At 43.2% G+C, this 15,780-nt stretch overlaps 1 protein-coding gene across 1 annotated transcript in view; it reads right to left on the reverse strand.

The window, feature by feature from the left end:
- The window catches only part of CASP6 (caspase 6), a 1,203,724-nt gene that overhangs the window by 247,374 nt on the left and 940,570 nt on the right, over positions 1 to 15,780 (reverse strand). The gene's annotated exons all lie outside the window — the stretch shown is intronic.

Here is a 15,780-nt window from a genome sequence, read left to right on the forward strand (position 1 = left end):
ACAAGCAAATACAGCCAAAGGTTGTATCAGATAAGTCCCAGCAAAGAAAGGGGGTGGTGGGTGGGTAACCTGGACTGCAACAGTGAATACACTCGAACATCTACATTTTGGGTAGGTACACAACTGTACTATGTTCATCGTGTTTCACTGTTGCAGTCATTACACTTGGGTTGAATCCCAAACCTGAGGTTGGGCGGCTGGGTCTAAATAGAATTAGGAGTGGCTATGAGGCCCTGCAGAACTGCAGTGGCAAAGCCTGCTCTGGATTTAGAGTAAAGAGGTAGGTGGTAGTGCATGGTAAAAGTGTGCACTGAACTCCAAGTTGCAGCCTCCAAACTTTCCTTGGTTGGTACTCCTCTGAGAAAGGCTGCTGATGTGGCTGCTGCCCTGGTAGAATGTGGCCTAATATTCTTAGGCACTTATTTGCCATGCTGTGCATAGCAGAAACGAATGCAGTGTCCCAGCCATTTTGAAATAGTCTGCTTTGAGATAGCCTTTCCTTGTGATCCTGCAGCATATGCCACTAAAAGTTGCTCAGTTTTTCTGAAAGCTTTAGTTTTGTCCAGGTAGAAGCGTAGCTGTCTGTGTATGTCCAAAGAATGCAGAAGTCTCTCCCCTTTATTCTGGGGATTTGGATAAAAAGTAGGCAAATGAATGGTTTGATTAAGAGCCACACTGGATACCACCTTTGGCATAAATGTTGGGTTTGTCCTTAGAGAAACCCTGTCCGGATGGAAAATGATAAAAGGTTCCACTGCCATTAATGCATGCAACTCTGGGACTCTTCTTGTTGAAGTTATTGACAGGAGCAGAGCTTATCTCGGCTGTATTGGCTGGCTCAAAAGGAGGCAGAGTGAGCATTTCCAAGACAAAATTGAAGTCCCATGTAGGTATTGGTGCTCTCCTTGGGAGTCTTATGTTTTTGGCCCCTCTGAGGTACTGCCTTAGCAGTGGATTTGAAAAAAATAGGTGGTTCTGTATTGTAATGAGCTGAAATGGCAGAGGAGTGGATGATGAGAAGGAAAGGCCTTTATCCAGCATCTCAGTTAGGTATTGTAAAATCTGAGGAATATTTGGAACAAGCGGGTCAATTCCTTTTGTCGAATCGCTTTCATTTTTCTGCATAAGATTTTCTAGTGCTGGGCCTCTTGGCTTCCAAAAGAACATCCATAACTGCTTTAGAGAGAGTTGTGTTCTGAGTGGTTATATTATTTGTCAAGCAGACAGATTTAAGGTTCTGAGTTGGCTGTGCAAAATTGGATTGTTTTGTTGGGTCAGAAGATGAGGAATTTGAGGTAAAGTCCAGGCTGGGCCTTGAGACAAGCTCTTCAAGATTGGGTACCAGTGTTGGCGTGGCCAGTCTGGAACAATCAGAATCATTTTTGGCTTCTCTTGTCTGACCTTTAGGAGTACCTTGGGGAGGAGAGGCAGTGGAGGAAAGGCATATACTGTGAGTGTTTTCCAGCTGAATGATAGAGCATCCACCTTCCATGCTTGTGTGTGATAAGTCCTTGTGCAGAATCTCTGTAGTTGGCAGTTGTGAGGGGAGGCAAATAGATCTATGTCTGGGCATCCCCATTTCCTTGTTATCATACTGAAGACTTGTTTATCTAGTTTCCACTCGTGAGGGTCCATGAGGTTTCTGCTTAGTTCCTCTGCCAGAGTATTTGTCTTTCCTGGCAGGAATTGTGCTTGCAGATGCACTTGATAGCCCAAGGCTGTATTCCACAAAATCATGGCTTGCCTGCATAGGGGGTAGGAATGTGTGCCCCTTGCTTGTTTATGTACCACATGACTGTAGTATTGTCCATCCTTAGCAGAAGTCGTCCTGGATGGAGTAGATCCTTGAAGGCTGTCAGGGCATTCTCTACAGCTAGCATCTCTTTCTGATTGATATGTAGATGCATTTAGCTTGTGGGCCACGTGCCCTGAATACATTTTCCTGCCATGTGTACCCCCCAGGTATAATCCGATGAATCTGTTGTTAGGGTCTGCCTGGCAGTGGGTAAAATGAATGGCTGTCCCTTGTAGTGGTGACAGGCCAGTGCCCACCACTGAAACTCCTGTTGCAGGCAGGGAATGAGGGTAATTAATATTTCTAGACTGTGGCAATGTTGAGTCCAAACACTTTTTAGGTACCATTGTAGCTTCCTCATATGCAGTCTTGCATATGGAATTAGCAGAATGCAGGATGCCACGAAGCCCAAAGCCTGCAGAATTTTACTTGCAGATAACTGGGTCATTGTTGCCACCATTTTGAAGTAAGAAGTCAGTTGCCTTTGTTTGTCTGGTGTGAGATAAGCCATCTGGGCAGTTGTATTTAAGCACGCACCCAGGAATATTATCTCTTGAGAGGGTACTAGTTTTGATTTCTTTTCGTTTACTGTGTACCCTAGGGAAATCAGTAATCTTTTTACAAACGCCAGATGCTTTAGTACAATGTCCTTGCTCTCTGCTTGAATACGGCAGTCGTCCAAGTAGGGATATATTTATATTTGAATTCCTCTTTGTCTGCAAAATGCAATTACTGGTGCCAGGCATTTTGTGAAGACCCAGGGCGCAGTAGATAAGCCAAAGGACAGTGCAGAGAACTGGTAGTGCATTGAGCCAGCTATGAATCTGGGGTATCTTCTGCAAGATTGTCTGATTGGGACATGCAGGAATGCCTCTTTGAGGTCCAAAGTTACGAGCCAAGCCTTCTTGCCCAGCATGGGCAGAAGTTGCTGCAGTGTCAGCATTTTGAATTTTAGAATGTCCAGAAAAGTATTTAGAATAGACAGGTCCAGTATCGGACTCCATGCTTTGTCCTTTCTTGGTACCAAGAAAAGCCTTGAGTAAAATCCTTGTCCCTGTTCTTGCTGTGGTACTCGCTGAATAGCCCTCATGTCCATGAGAGATGAAATTTGCTTTTGTGCCTCTGCCCATTGATTGTGTGGCAGGTCTGGCATACCTTTTGCCTTTGGAAGGGTGTGAAAGTGGAACCTGTAGCCCTGAGAAACAATATTCAGTACCCATTTGTCCAGGGTGATAGTGTGCCAATTTTGTGAGAAAAGTACTAGCTTTCCCCCTAAGGGTGCTGCCAAAAGATAAGTGCTTGGCATTGGCAGTGGGAAGTCATTGGAATGTTTCCTATATGGTTGTGATTTGTCTTCTCCACTTTTGGAGGCAGAAGCACCCCATTGTTTAGGTCTGTATGAGCCCTGGGGCTAAGATCTGCCTCTAGGGCGTCTGTATCTACCTCTTTGTGGCCTGTCTGACACTGGAAAGGACCAATTTTTTGAAGGCCAGTTCCTGCTAAATCTGGGTGGTTGAACCTGTAAGAAATCCTTTACAGTCTGCATAGATTTCGCTTTATCCTCCATTTTCTTTAACACCTCTTCTGCCTTAACACCAAACAAAGTATGCTGTAATGGAGCATCCAATAATTTTGCTTTAACATGATCAGGCAGAGTCTGTTCCTTTAGCCAAGCATGCCTTCGAATGACAGAGCCTGTAACTGCGGCCCTGTAAGAGGCCTCTAGTGAACGAAAACCACATTACAAAGTATGCTTTTCCACTTGTTCAGCTGCATGCAATAAATCCTGCATTTCCTTGTTTTCAGGACATTCAGAGTTTGTCAGCATTTTCTGTTTAAGCAGAGACATTACGTATTGCGGACATTTAAGCATATGAAACTGGCACTTCAAAGCCCTTACATCTGAAGTAGCAGAGGAGTAAACTTTTTCCCCCATCTGTCCAGTGCTCCAGAATCCCTATCGGAGGGAACAGGGTTTTTTTGCAGTGAAAGCCTTGACCCCTTTCATAGACGTTTCATAGATTAGTACTAGGCTAACTGCCCTTGAGGGCCATTGTAAGCCTAGCCAGTTATCACATGTGAGAATCAAACCTTGCACCTTGTGCCTGTAAGGTAAACACCTTAACCATTATGCCAACCTCCCACCCGGGGACCCTGAGATATAGTTTCTGGGTCAGCAGCAGGGTTTTTATAAAGAAATCCATGTGAATCTGGAACCCTGTAGTACCTATCTGGCTTAACTGGTACATGGGGTAAAGAATCAGGAGACAGACTGGACTCTGAAAATACATCATCTACAATGTCTAGTACAAGTGGAATAGCAAGAGGTCTGTGTTGAGGCAATAAAAGAAAGTCTCTGAGCCTTTCCTTGGATTCTGAATAATCTTGGGTCCCCCAGTGGAAATGCTCCCTCATGGTGTGCGGGGTTTCCCCAAAAGAATAGCCCTCAGGAGGAGAGGCTGAAGGGATAGATTCTTCAGCATCAGAGTCCTCATAGGGAGGAAGAGAGTATCCATGTTCTGAAGAAGAATCAGATGAAATGGAAACCTGATCAGAGGAATCATAGTCAGTGTCTTGCCTAGGCCTTTTATCAGGAGGGTGATAGGAACCCCTGATCAAAGTAATAAGGTCTTCGGCCATGTTAAGCATCTGTTTCTTAGGCATGGATGACTGTCCAGGAGAATGCTGTACTTGTTTCTTTGTCTTTAAAGGTGTTTTAGACTTTGTCTTGAATGCTGTAGTTGGCTTTACAGCTGTGTAGGTCTGAAAACACCCTCAGAAGCCGATGCCTGCTCAGCAGCTCCAGACCCATCTGAGGGATTAGTTTCCGTAGGCCCAATACCTTGAGTTTCCAGAGGCCTAGATGTCTCCACGTGGAAGTCGGAGGCGGCCTGTGGCTCTGAGGTAGCGGGTGTCAGGGGCTGCGAAAGTGCCTCACTGAGAACCGGCGACTGGCCTAGAAGAGGCTTCGTCATCGGTTTTGGACCTCGGATGCCTGTCCTTTTCTTTGTCCATGTGCTTTTTATGAACTCCGGTCATCGGCTGTTCCGACGGCATTATATAGTTAAACCTTCGGCCAAAGTAAGGAAATGCAAAATCGTACCGACACTTAATAGTGTGTTGGTTAAATCTAGCACAAAACCGACAACTAGCAACGTCGCGGTCAGGGCCTAGGCAAGGAATACAGTAAGAATGAAAATCCTTATGAGGTATTTGCTTCCCACAAGAAATACAATTGTTAACTTTTACTGACATCGGTTTGGAGCAAGAAAAAGTTTCCCCAACGGGGTACTTAGCTTTATTGAAGACTTCGGATCTGAAATTCAATTTCGAAAATCTCAGGAGTCGGCCAACTGGCACTTGCGAACTGCTTTTGCTTCGGGCACCGCGCGGTAAGAAAGACTGAAGAAAATGTCGTTGGCTGTATCTTATATACCCCTGGTGCACTGACGTCAGGGATGAGGCGACAGCAACCGAAGCTGGACCAGGACTTTGGAATTCAGGCCGACTGCGGGTAGCCTGCCAGCAGGATAACACAAGTGTAATGACTGCAACAGTGAAACACGATGAACATCAGTCTCATAGTAATAATACTTCATAGTGAAAATACATGGAATAGCTTCTAATGTACTCATAAGACAGAACTCTTGGTGAAAAATTGCCTAGCTGTGAAGCACTGTCACATTACCTAGTAAAACACATCAGATATCTCCATTTTCCCCCACACCCTGCCAAGTTTCTCTAACTCAGATATCCTAATAACGTAGTTGAAATCATGGGTATGTACATACCACCAAGGTAACAATGCTAAAACAATAGAAGATATTCTCTGCTGGGCCTCCTCAAAAAAATCCCTCAAGAAATGGTAACATAAGGTGATGTTAATATAGATTAGCAAACCATATAATCTAAAAATCACACAATTAACAGGCATCTGTACAAGTTCACCCAACTTAGGATATAACAAAGCCACAGGCAGACTAGCAACCTACAAATAATGGATCTTACCATCCTCTCCAAATAAAATATCATCCCATGGAACTCTTGTCAGACCAAGTGATAGCTTACCGATCTATACCATAAGGTAGCAAAGCAACAGCCCCAAAATACACCATTACAGCCTTGTAAGAAAAACTACTACTTTTCACGAAGACACTTTTCTCCTTAACTGGGGGTCGCTAATGACTCTCCTCACAGATGATAGTGTCTCTGATTTTTCAAAATCTTCCTAGTCTCCATTCATCTTCCTAGACTTCTAAAAAGCTTTTGATACCGTCTACCACCAGAAACTCTTACATAAATGCTCATCTTTAGGGATCACTAACTCTTTACTGCAATGGCTCCATAGCTCTCTCTCAGAGAACAAGCAAAGAAAAGGAAAATGATTTCTCCACCTTCCTGCCAGTAAGTATTGGTGTCCCACAAGGATCTACACCAATTCCCATACATTTCAACATATTCATCAATGAACTGGACACTGCTACACAAAATGCTACCTTTGTTCAATATGCTGATGACTAGACCCTCACCTCTCTCTAAACTCAAAGAACTTAAACGTATTTTCTTACTGATTGAAACACTGCTAAATAACTGCTCTTCACTCCAAAACACATTTCCACAAAAAAAAATCACTACTGTCTCTGCCACCAACACCACGCTAGAGCAAGTAAACCACACAAAATTATTATCACCATAGATGACCACTTATCACATGTGGTTAAAAATATTATCAAAAAAATAGGTACACTATACAGAGTAAAAACCTACCCCACTGACATAGTTAGAAGACATATAGCCTCTATTTTCTCACTGCCTTCTCTCCTCTATGCTGCCCCAAGCTTCGCTAAACTTCAAGTCTCACAACTGTACATACCTGAGCAATGTTCTAATAAAATAGCAAAATATACAGAAAGCTATAACAATAGAATACACCACTGCCTAGCTATCAATTAAACAGGTTAGATCTACCACATCACATAGCTCTTTCTCAGTTAGCTACCAATACACAGACTTCTCTAACTAAAAAAAATGCCCAACCCTTAACTTAGCACAACTCACCCAGTACAATTTCACATCCTAAAGAAAAAAAAATCACTGATCATTATAACCAAATCATCTAATACTGCAGGAGACTCTGTAATCAAATAGTGTAGCTAAACTATGGAGCCGCATTCCAATACCACTGAAATCCATTCAAAATGCAAACTCATTTAAAATACACAACTTCACCTATCAAATTGATGGATCTGCTCCTACATGTCTCCAGATAAATGCCACAGTCATCCATATCATCAAGACATTTCTCTTTTGTCCTTAATCTGCGTACCTCTCAACAGTCCAAACTAATACGTGTGTAGTTTTACTAGCCTCTCCCAGCTATATACATTATTTTGTCACACTGCCCCCCCCCCCACCTCTACACATCTAATATAAACCTTAGGATAGTCATATGTATAATTGTCTCTGAACCCGCTTTTCACCCTACCTCAACAAATATATTAATATTTTCCATCCTACCTAGTTCCTTCGCTCACCTCAATTTGAATTTGTAAACAATAATTGCAAGATCTATTATCTGACAAACCCACTAATACATCTATTTAAATGATTAATGCTCAACATCTACTAAAGCATAAATATCTTTTATACTTTAATAGTTGTCTCTACTTTTATACAAGTGTAATCTTAACAAGTGTAATCTTAACTAGCAAATGTAACTAATTGTTAATATATATTATTTAATATCTGTTCACGGATATGTTGGAGCTTTTATTGTCAAGTATCCACTGAACATTTTTAACTACACCCAGTTGGACAAACCTGGTAAACAAAAGCCAATAAGTACAATAAAAATCTCTGTTTAACATGCTGCAGTGAGCACTTATCCTTACTTGTCTCAGCCACTGGCACTTGGTAATAGCAATACACACAGCCAAGCGGCAGAGGCACTCCTGTATTTCATGAACTGAAGCATCATCAAAGGAAGCTAGAGACTCCGCTTCTTCCACAAACCATAACAGGCCTGCAATGCACTGCAATTACAAACATCTTGCAGTCGGTTAAGTCTGGAACTTAATTTTTTCTTTGTCAATGAATACTGTATTCTAAAGAGATACAAAAAGGGGTGGAATAAAGTGGAAATAAATTAGCACAAATTCACTGACAAGTGTTGCAGTACTGTTTAAGAACAATATTCAAAATGAACTGTGTAACATAACTGCTGTAATGAGCTCCTTTTACTTCATTTCACTCAGGTTAAGGTTATAGAACTAATTCCCATTTTTTCCCTAGGGAAAACTTACATCATGGATCAAGGAACATGAGAGATGCGACTGCTGAGGAAACTCATATCCTTGTGGATGCATTTAAGATGTACAGAAAACTTTTTTGAAAAGGATATCAAAGATAGGAATATTGAGCTAAATAAAGAAAGGAATCAAATACTGCAAGTACTGACTGACATATGTGCTACTGAGGAAACGAATCTGACCTTAGCACAGAGCAGGAAGAGACTAAGGCAGTGCAGAATATATAACTGTAAAAAGTACTTCAGGCAGTGGGCCTAACACTGTCCAAAGTGTATCCCCTATTCAGGAGTACATGCGTCACTATGAGAGGATGACAATGGTACAGAGTATGATGGCATTAACTTTGTTCATGTCGGCATGCATAATGGCAGCTTGGTACATCTGCATCATGTGCACAAAGGTGGTACAGAAGGTCAGTGTTGCCATACAATGTGAAATGTTTCTCCAACAGCTGCTTTGTTATCAATAGCAGCACTACAGGAACAAACAGCACATAGTACCCATGGACTTTAACTCTCACCTGTAGTAATACTTACAAAGGATGTACAGTAGCAAACCACAGATCAATAACATGAAGTGGTGGTGCACCACAGCAGGCTGAAGTTGACAGCAGAATAGCTGTTGTTGATGATGATGATGACGATGATGGCATTACTCTCATAATTATAACACAGCCTGAGGACAGTGGCACACAATCGCAGCATACTGGCAGGGCTTACTTTCCCAAATCAGGTAGATAACTCCATATAATAAATTCACACATAGTGCATCATGAAATGCCATTACCAAAAAGGATAGGATCCCGTTAGCTAAACACCTTTTTCTTGTGGAAAGGTTGAACCTCTGGAGGAAGACACAATGTCTGACAGTCCACCACCCTCTGTGTAGCCTGCATAAAACAGGTGTCAGGTGAAGAAATAATTAACTCCAAAGACATGCAAGGCCTTGTTCTGCATCAACAGACAAGTACATTTTTTGCACTGCATTTATTTATTTGATGGAATTTCACTGTTTTTGGCCTGCACTTGTTAAAGAAATTCCATCTGTTTGTTACTGCACTGCTCTAAGGTTGTTTTAACAATATTGTGATATTTCCTAACCTCCTCTGATACTGCAAATGCTGTTCTGAGCGAGTCTGCCAAAATATTTCTAAGTTTCGCAAAGCTTTTGTGTGTTGTGAACATTTCTCAAAAGTGAGCTTATTTCCAAGGACTCCTAATAGTGCAGGAATCTTTATTTCTGTTGTAAAGCATTTATTACTGCACTTGAGCTCAAAGCCAGTTTGTTTTACATTGGAAAGTTTCTTTTGCACTCTGGTGGGAGCAGAGAGCTAAATTCAACCCACCCAAGGTGGAAACTACTGGTCGATGGCTTATTGTGTTTTTATCTGATTGGCATGAGGATTTAACTTTATCAAAGTCTTTCATTCTGCTCGTAAAGATGCACAGACCTTGTTTCCCCATGCTTGCATACAAGCAAACCTCTCCAGTTTAAAATCCACTATAGCAAATGCTCTCCATAGCCTCCCACTGTTCACAACTGCTCAAAAGAGCAGCCATTTGGTGCACAGAGTGGTACCACTGCAGGCCATCTATAAAGTATATTAATAAACACCCTCGCTTTGACCTTTAAGTGACTCTTCCTTACTCCTTCCCATCTAGAAATTGTGTTTCCTTGCCTTACATAGCATAGGCTAAATTCAGACCTGCTGAATCTAGACTGCTTGGTATGACCGTGCTCTTAAACCAGCCATCTTACATTAATAGGGCCTCCCTGCACCCTTGTGGCAGAAGTGTGTAGCTCAGGATCCATCTGAGTTGGGAAGTGCCAGAGAAAGGCTCAGTTTCGGGCTTTCCCACTGGTAGTTGTGCTAAAACGGTTTAAATTTCCTGTATATAAAAAGTCTTGTGTTTACGCTTAGTTTACCTGAGCTGCTCAACGTTTGGCAACATTAGCCAGGGGTCTGGAGTGCATCTGCACTGAAATCCAAGGCATCCACTGAAAAGAAAAAATAAGTATATTTTAAGCCGCACTCCACTTTGTTAACTGTATTTAATTGAACTGCTGCTTCATTTTTGTTGCTTGTGACTGCTTTTTACTATGCACTTTGAAATTCTGTTTCATTGCCTTATATAGCACAGGCTAGATTCAGACCTGCTGAATCTGGACTGGTATCACTGTGCTCTTAAACCAGCCATCTTACATTAAAGAGGGCCTCACTGCACCCTTGTGGCAGAACTGTGTAGCTCAAGACCCAGTAGAGTTGAGGATTACTGGAGAAAGGCTCAGTTTGGGTCTTTCCCATTGGTAGTTGAGTTGTAAGTGTTTAAAATTTGCCTGTATATAAGCTTTGCATTTGGTTGGATTGTGCTCAGTTTACCACAGCTGCTTAATCTGTGGCAACTTTAGCCAGACAGCTACAGTGCATTTACCCTGAAATCCAAGGCATCCACTGAAAAAAAATGGAAAAACAGATGTAGTTTAAGCCAGCGTGGCACTTTATTACTGTATTTAATTGAATTACTGCTTCATTTTTGCAGTTTGTGACCAAGATCAGCTAACCCACTTCCTTCTCAAATTCCACATTCAGAAAAAAACTGCCACAATGGACAGGCAGTTTCTCATCAATTCTCCTGCCAGCTTGACTGATATGGGCATCTTGAGGCAATGTAGCAAATGCTTCATGTATTCTGACAACCATTTACTCCTAAAGCAAACTAACACCCTATGTGAGAGATGCAAATACACTGTGGAACTGGAGCCAGTTCTCTAACATAGGTTCATAGGTAGGTACTAGGCTATCTGCCCGAAGGCATTTACAAGCCTAGCCAGAATGTGTTGGCTTTTGCCACCCCCTTAGATTAGTTCCCTGTGCCTCTGTCCAGCAGAGCCACTGAAGTGATCCCCGGGGTAAACTTTCTGTTTCCCATCCACTCGTCAAGGTTTCTCTTGAAGAGCGTTAGCGAGGAGCTCTGCCTAATGTAGACTGGAATCTTGTTCCAAAGCATGGGAAGTCTCTGTGACAGGAATCTATCCCTCCAGCATGTCCTATTTATTGTTGTGGTGAGGTTTAGATCCCTAGAGCGTGTGGCTAGAGGGGATAAGCTTTTCTTTAGGTGGAGCATGTTCATCAGTTCTGGGTTGGACGTGGCCTTGTATGTCAGGCAGATATCACCTCTGAGTAGGCGGTATGCAACAGAGTACAGCTGGAGTTTCTTCAGTCGAGCTGCATAGGGCTACTGTTTGAGGCCAGTGTTCCTCTTGGTGAGGTACTTCTGTGAACTTTCCAGCTGTTGCAGGTGTCTTGCAAGATACATCCCAAATGGGGCACTGTACTCTATGATGGGTCTGATGAGTGATGAGTAGAGGGGCACAATGACCTCTTTTGATCTGGATGCGAACCCTTTTGTGATAAGGTGGGCCCTGTAAAAAGATTTTCTAACCACTTTGGAAATGTGATTAAAGGAGAGTTTACCATCTACTTGGGTTGCCAGATCCCTTATTACGTCTTCCATATTTAGGGGACTACCACCTATGTGGTAGTTTGTGGGTAATTTTTTTCCAAAGGAGATGACTATGCATTTTTTTGGCATTTAGTTTGAGGCCATGATTTTGACACCAGCTATCCATCTCAGTGAGACCCTTTTGGAGGATGTCTGTCAGCCAGAGAGTCAATTATAGCCCCTAGTTTGCAGCTGTCTGTGAACTTGGTCAGCCATAGTCCTCCTGTGCTTGCCTGTACCTCTGAGAAGTATATGCCAAACAGGAGGGGTCCTAGGACTGAGCCCTGGGGAATGCCACTTTTAACTGGTTTAGAGTCAGACCTAGCTCCCACAACTCTTACCATGTGGGTTCTGTCCATGAGCCAGTTGGCAACCCATCTTGTGACGTAGGGGTTTATGTTCACGCTGGTGAGCTTGTCTATAATATCAAAATGGGGAATGGTGTCAAAGGCCTTTGCGAGGTCTAGGTAGGCTGTGTGTACCACCATTCCCTCATCTATAGCCTTGGTAACTGTCTCAAAGAAGTCCACCAGGTTTAGGAGGCATGATCTGCCCTTAAAGCCGAACTGGGTAGGGTCCAGTATTTGGAAGTTCCCAATGTCTCTGTTAATGAGTTCCATGATGATGCGCTCCATAGCCTTGCAGACTAAGCTAGTCAGGCTTATAGGGCGATAGTTCCCGGGGTCTGTTGTGGCTCCACCTTTGTGGAGCGGAATAACTGTTGCTGTGCGCCACTCTATGGATACGTAACCTGTGGAGAGGCTGAGTTTGAGCAGTGTGTTTAAGCAAGGGGTTAGTTCGTATTTGAGCTTGTGTAGGACGCTGCCTGGGACACCGTCTGGTCCCATTGATGCTGTGTTTTGGCTTTGGAGAGGGCTGTTTTAACCTGAGTGTCTGATTTCAGGAGCTCTACATTCTTCTGGTATGGTTATGGGCTCTTTTGGGGATGAGAGGGGGGTGAAGATTGCGCTGAACCTGTCTGCCAGGATGCTGGCAATATCGGTCAGTTCAGTGCATTTTGTACGATTCTGCAAAAACTCCGAGCAGATCTGAGCATTGCCACTTAGATTCTTGACATAGCTAAAGAATGCCTTGTGGTTATCTTTGGAGTCCTTGGCAATTTTTCTTTCGAAACTCTCCTTGGATGATTTTATGAAGGATCGTAGTTTCTTGCTGATACTGATCAGGGATGTATTCCCTTCTTGGGATTTTACTCTTTTCTGTACTAGTTTTCTCCTTCTATTGTATAGCTTGTTTATGGCAGGAGTTCACCAGACTGGTTTCCTTTTCTTGGAGGAGTGAGTCCTGGTTTTGCTTGGGATAGCACAATCCATGCATTCTTTTAGGTGCCCATAGAATGCATTAGCAAAGGATTTTGCAGCTTGGACAATGTTATCCTCTAGCATGGGGGCTTTGAAACTTTCCACCTCAGTTTTAAGTAACGTGAAGTTTGCTTTTGAAAAGTTTTTCATGGTGCTTTCCTTGTCCTGGGGTGGGGGCAGAATGTGGATATCCAAAGTGATTTGTTTATGGTCAGATCTAACCAGCGAGGGGTTGACCTCCAGTGTGGAGCACCGGTCGCCCATGTTGGTGATGACCAGGTCCAATATGTTGTCACCTCTGGTGGGAGTGTTGACCAGTTGGATCCAGGGCGTTGAGTTTATAAATTCTAGGAAATGTTGGGCAAGGGAGTTAGTAGTTGAGTAGTTCTCCCAATTAATGTTTGGGTAATTGAAATCACCCAATAATTAGGGTGTTTGGTAGGACCTTTATATTTCCCCAGTGTTTCCAGAAATGTGGAATGGGGGTCTTGGGACATGGTGGGTGATCTGTAGCATGCTACAATTTGAATTGCAGTTTTGCCTGTTGTTAGATGCACTTGGAAGATCTCTGAAGCATCGTGCTGTGCTACTAATCTGGAGGTGTGGGTATCCTTGATGAATATGGATACGCCCCCACCTTTTATATTTCTGTCCGGGTTCTGTGGCTGAAATGTATGGTATGAGTTGTAGCCTGGTAGAGCTGGGGTGCTCTCTGGAGCCTTAATCCAGGTTTCAGTTACTGCACGTATATCGATTTTCTCCATACTGAGGAGTGCCTCGGGTGCATGCATTTTGAGTTATACCCTAGCTAACCGGCTCTGCTTGGTATGCAAAAACCGGGCAAATGCGGTAATTATAGCAGGGAAGTGAACCAAAATGGCCAATAAACTCCTAATTTCTGGGCTGAAACCACTCCTCCAGGGACAGATAGGCTGCTCAAAGCTCCCGTCTCTCACAGGTGAACAAAGAAACTTCCTTCTATCCAAGTAAGGTATGGGAAAACACAGAGATTTGTAACACAGCCCTGAATTCAGCACTTAACCTGAAAACTGGTCTATACTAGCTTAGAAAGGCGGGAAACAAGTATATATATATTTTTTTTTTTTCAGATTTTCAACATAAAAACAAACTAGACGTCAAGCAGGTTCAGTACAGATGCTTCACCTCTCGCACAAAGTAAGGTCAAGACATATAAACCCACATATGTCAAAGTATTAACTAAAAGCCTACCAAACAAACTCCCAAATGCACACCACCCACACTCACCACTAAGCATAAAGAAACCACTAAACATAACAAACACGTCAGTGTCTCAATAAATAAGCCCCCAAGACAAAACACATCAAATGTCTTGGTAACAGACTCCATAGTGAGACAAACAGATGTCCTCCCATCAGACTGGACAATGAGAAGGTCACGGTCAGCTGCCTATCAGATGCCAGGATCCCACAAATCAAGCAAGCACTCAAGGCACTCAACAACAAGTACAGTTTTGACTCTGTCAGTCCATGTTGGAGTGAATGATTTGAGACATGTACCTCTCTGGACTGTATGAAGACAGATGTGATGGAACTCTGATTGTGTGTCCCAGACGTTTATGTCCATAGCCCTAAGCAGCATCCCAACCTCACCCAGGATGAAGCTACAATATAAACAAAAATGACAGACTTCAGCAACTGGCTCAGCTTCTGGTGTCAGTTCAGAGGGATCCAGTATCTATCAGCCTCAAAGGATATGACAGACAATCCTTGCTGCTTTGCTAGTGATGGTCTGCACCTGTCCCCTCTAGGCTTTTGGATACTGGCAAAGGCCCTTGCCTCCCCCATAGTGCCTTTTTTAGGCAATGTCAAAACAACAAATTTTCCAATGTAACAAATCTAAATCGAGACAAATTCAGGGTCATCTTGCTTAATGCTAGGAGTTCAAACACGAAACTGCACTCCATAGAAGCACTCCTCTCACCTTGGAGGATGCTGACATCTGTGCAGTTACAGAGACATGGTTTAGAGCCACTGAAAGCACCTTGGCTGTGCAAGGCTACAATGCCTTCCACATGTTCAGATCTTAAAATGAGTGTGAAGGAACCAAAGGTGAAGGTGTATCCATCTTCATTAAAACCAAATACACCTTGAGACTGGTCAAACAGCATGACTCTCTCAAACTCCATGTCCAATTAACTATTGGGTATGTACCATACCACATCATTGCTAGCTATAGATCCCCACCATGAACCAGGATAAGCACACCACCTACCTCGATTTACTGGAATCCCTCGCCATACAGACCAGCACCTTAGTCACGGAGATTTCAACTATCCTTCCATAGACTGGGTGACATACACAAACAAAAAGATGCTCAGCCAAAGGTTCCTGGACTTTAATATAAATGCTCAGGAACAGAGTCTCTGCACCCCCCGCTAGGGGCTCTAATGCTCTGGACATAGTACTCAAAAACATGGGGGGGGGGTCACTGTACTTCCCCATGCAGGATGCCCTCCCTGGTTAGGTCAGACCACAAATTAGTCTAATTTGAAGTAACTGCTGGAACTGACACGATCACTGAGTGAGAAAGGAGGTCCGGTTTGGATTCCACCATCCATGGAGGATTTATGAGGAGAGACCAGAGGAAGGCGAACCACACCTGATGATCCCGAAAGGGGGCAATGATGATCACAGACCACTTCAACCGTTTGGCTTTCTGGAGAAATCTTTGTATCAAAGGAAGAGCAGGATAGGAGTACAGGAGTCCAGCAGGCCAATTGTGGACCAGAGCATCCCTTGGGGAACCCACTGAAGGGGGAATCAGAGCAAGTAACTGCTACATTTGTTATTGTAAGGGGAAGCAAAAGAGGT

Source organism: Protopterus annectens, chromosome 2.part1 (genome assembly GCF_019279795.1).
Source record: "Protopterus annectens isolate FY-2018-M chromosome 2.part1, PAN1.0, whole genome shotgun sequence".
Taxonomy (NCBI): Eukaryota; Metazoa; Chordata; order Ceratodontiformes; family Protopteridae; genus Protopterus; species Protopterus annectens.